Here is a 4,580-nt window from a genome sequence, read left to right as displayed (position 1 = left end):
GCAATGCTCTGTGGTGATAGTGCCACTGCCTCTGCCTCTGGATTTTGCGTATTCAGATAGGCGGAAACCATGTTTTGGCTCAGCAATGGTGGCAACAAATCGGGCAAGACCAAGTAGTCCCCATAGGGGTCCTCATTAACATTAAGCGGTATGGTTTGCATAACATCAGCAGGAAATAATTCATTCGAGGTCCTCAGGCGTTTCAGTTGATGCCCTTCAAGATAACAGCAGCCAATTGGCTCGTCTTCTGCTGGAAAGATTTCCGGCGCCGACATGTAGGGGAGTCCAGAGAAGTAAGGGGAAAATGGGTGTTGTTTTCTTGATAGAAATATTGATCTGGGTCATTGGAGAATGAATTGGAATCGATGGGGTATAAAGGATTACAGTCATTCCAACAACTCAATTGGTTTTCTTGTAAGTATGGCTCGCTTTGGTGAAAGGGAGAAGGCATAGGATTCAGAAATTGAAATGGACCATAACTAGAGCAGTGTCTCAGTGTCATGACTTCTGATATAACCTGAGACAGAGAAAAATGCAAAATCTGAATATCATATGGTTGCTAGTCTTATGCATGAAAAGGAAAGAGGCTGAGAATTTATTTTTTTTAAGTTCGTGGGCTATTTAATAAACTGAGAGGTTGCTCAATATTCTTCTGAAATATCTGGTTTTGATTGAGTTTTTAGACAGAAATTTTCTCAAACCCGTGGAATGACGGATTTGTTTTGTCAGTTTGTCTCTTGTATGCGTTCAGTACAGATGTTTTTCGGTTTATTTTGCAATAATTTGAAATGTATCGATGCCATAAAAGTATTGAGTGCACGCATGCACATAATAAATACACATGCACATACACACGAGAGAAGAGAGAAACTATATTTCTTTCATAAGATCAACTACCGCATAGATCACAATATAAACTGCTAGAAGAAAAGAAAATGGATCGTTCGTTACCGTTTTGAGTACAATCTTGCAGTGGTTGAACTTCAAGTCAGAGTCAGAATCTAAACAGGCAGAAAAAAATATAACTGAAACCAAAGTAGTTGGATTCTGCAAGGAAATCAAGAGAGGAAGAGAAGGTGGGTCATGTTCTTCTTAGGGAATCCAACCTAGAATTTAGAGATAGATTAGACAAATCTAAGGGATTATAGAGGGAGGGGGCTAGGGGGCAGCGTAATCTCGGGGGTGGTGGTTAGTGGGGCTTAACTAACTCTTATGGTATACGAGGACATGGATAAATCTCTCTCTCTCTCTCTCTCTCTCTCTCTCTCTCTCTCTCTCTCTCTCTCTCTCTCTCTCAAAGAGAGTAACCACTCACGGCCTTTCTGTTTCTCTCAATTTGCTGTTTACTTGCGTTTACTGATGTCAGGTGTCTGTCTGTAAGGCTGCAAACTGATAGGATACGGACCGAAACCTGCCTGATCCGACCCAAATCCAAATTTCATGGAGTCGATCTGGATCTGAGTCCCTTGATCTAAGATGGAATCCAGATCTGAAATACAGGTTGTTGCATGTGATGCAAACGGATAGGATTAGATCCTTATCTAAACATATGCCCACCACAAAGTACTGATCAGACTCCAAACCAAGACCAAGAATGAATTTAATGTTTAAATCAAAATCCGATCCAAATACCCATTCAGATCTTTAGTGATCCACATCCGGAATCAAAATGTTGGATTGGGATCGAGTCTTTTTTTGCAAGATTGTTCTATATTTGCACTTTAGACATGAATTTTTAGGTTGCAAATAGGTTGTGTACGGGTCTGGTAATGCTCAAGCTCGATACTCCAAACCTCATTCCGTATGCATAATTGACTCAGATCTCATGCTCAGCTTCAGACCCGCACCTGATCATACTAGATCCAAGGGAAATAAGTAAACCCTCTTGTTTTTATAAAGTAGGATTTGTTTAGAACCAACACTGACCTGGATCCATTTTAGATGTTCAAAATGTTCTGGTATGGATATGCCCACATAGAGGGGTCGATCTACCCATTTAAAACGTCTAACTTAGAGGTAAAGCAATGGTACAGTTTTCAACACGCTGGTCCAGACCATCCAATTCCATCATTGTCCGACCCATGTTATGTGTGTTGGTTAGATTGAACCTATAAGGTTTAGACATATATGGACCAAGTCATGTGGAACCCAGAAGGCCTGGGTGTGACAGATAGAAGATCATGGGCCAAATGATATAATTGAATGAACGTTGGTAGATCCAGTTTTCGTTCTAAACCTTGCTCGGATCTCAAATTGAAATTCTGGATATTGAATATGATCTGAATCCTATGATGAAAATGGTCAAAATGTATTGGTTTTCATGTGAAAAAGGCAAAACGGGTTTAGGTAGACCCAATTCTGAATCAGAATCGATCCATTTATTTACCCAATTCCAACTTGGATCCAAGTAGAACCTATCACAGTTCAAAATCTGACCCAAATTTGTCATATAGTACCCACGTACACAGACAATATCAGCCGGATCTGGGTTGGACCATTGGCGGAACTCCAACCAATTTGCATTCCTAGAGTTGGTTTGCTCTAGACTCCAAATATACTAGAGCTTGGAAACTTGTTCATCTATGGGGACTCTTGTTTCATGCCCTTTCCTATGAAAGAAGACCTCTTTCATAAGAAAGAAAGTCTCTTTCCTAAGAAGGGTAAAAAAATACATCTCTATAATAGTTAGAAAAAAACATCTTTCTTGTCAAAAAGAGTTGACACTTCCCTCCATGGGAAAGCACTTTTCTTCCTTGTTCCTTTCATGAGAAAGTGGCTTCTCATGGGTGGGGTTACAACAAATGCTCCCAAGTGTTCAGATTTGGAAGGACAGAGACCTTTGATTTGTTCCATTTCTTTCTTTTTTTTTAAATAATCAGGGTACAGCCAATATTGGGCTCTAAGCCCCTCAGTTAAATGTCATGTGACTCTAATGGTCCAGCTATCATACCACATGGGCTGTTGGCTCCACCTCAATACTATTGATTTCAAGTTTTTCAACTACACATGTTTCAATTAGGGATGGCAGTGGACCGGGTCGGGGGACAAGGTCTCCACCCCTGCCCCATCTCAAAATTTCGCCCTCTATCCACGCCTCTATCTCCGAGTTTTGATTTTAACCTCCATCCCTGTTTTATTGTCCAAACAGGGCATGGCAGGGCCCTGTTTCTCCGCGGTCAACTGCCATCCGTAAAGGCATTTTAGTTATTTTACTAATGGGGATCGAGGGCGGGAGAAAGCGTAAGTCCATCCCCGCCTTCATCCCTGCATGGGTTTTGATTTTAACCTTCATCCTCGTCTCCATCCCTGGTCCAAACAAGGAAAGGCGGGGCGGAGCTCCATTTTCTCCCGGTCCACTGCCATCCCTAGTTTCAATTGGACCATGGGGATTTTTGTGGCTCCAGCTCTGATATCTTGAGCTTGCAATATCATAGGAAGCAAGACTTGTAGACAAAGGCATTAATGCAAGCACATTCATATCTTTAGTGTGTTATTCTCCACATAAAAAGTCGAGCAATTATAACCAAGATCTAAGGACGTGTATTAAAATTACAATCCATCCCTCCTCCCCTGTCTGGGAGGGCCAATTCAATAATCCGATTGAGGAGTCATGAAAATGTACAAACCACTACATATGGGAACTGTATGGAGGTGTTTGATTGCACGAACAAAACTGTGTAAAAGTGCATTGTCTGGATACTGCTGGCCGGGTGCAGAGTTGTCCTTAACAAGCCGAGTAAGGGTACACCTTTTTTTTTTTTTGCCACTGGTGTTTTGCACATCACTGCTGTCCTGCTGAATGCATAGGACACCGTGTTTCAGGCATCCCACTTGCCTGCCGTTTGCATCAGCCGTGTGGAGCGCAGACAAAGTGACTCATGGACACTGTTGGCTGCGCAATCAAACGCCCCTATATAAACCAGACATTTTTGGCACCTAATTACAAGTCCGACCTCATAGATGTGTACACCATGATCTGTTTGCTATGAATGCACTTGAATTGTGTTTTTTGAAAAAAGAGCATGATTTTAGAGGCTTGAATATTTAAGAAAATTCTGAGCTGCCTATTTTTAAGCCCTAAGGTCGTGTTTGAGGACGCGTTCAAGATTGGACAGAATATAACAGACAGAACTCATGTTTTGTCTGTCAGCATTTGTTTCGATTGGACAAGAAGTTTTGTTTTTTGTGTCAAACGTTTGATTTTTACATTGCACAGACAACTAGAATACATGGATAATGGGTCGGATAACTTCATTTTGGATTGTAGAACTCAATTTACCCAACTATATGAGTGTTTTAACATGTTTATTATAGATTTTAGTTTTGAATATGAATCTAGGATTGAATCTAAAACCTAAAAAATGCTTAAATTTTGGGTAATTTGAGAAAAAACAAGAATTGATATTTTTTATATATAAATGCTTTAATCAATGTCATATTGGATCTAATTATAAAAGTTTATCAAAAAATTATGCATTGGGTAATTAGAATGGTGTTTCACCTTTCTACAGATGTGTGCTGCGCTTGTCCGGCACTTGATCGCTGCAGCATCCCGTGCAGTCACGGCATGCCACAGGACA

This window comes from Nuphar pumila, chromosome 6, assembly GCF_984573655.1.
Source record: "Nuphar pumila chromosome 6, dmNupPumi1.hap1.1, whole genome shotgun sequence".
Taxonomy (NCBI): Eukaryota; Viridiplantae; Streptophyta; class Magnoliopsida; order Nymphaeales; family Nymphaeaceae; genus Nuphar; species Nuphar pumila.
Note: the sequence above shows the minus strand (reverse complement) of the source record.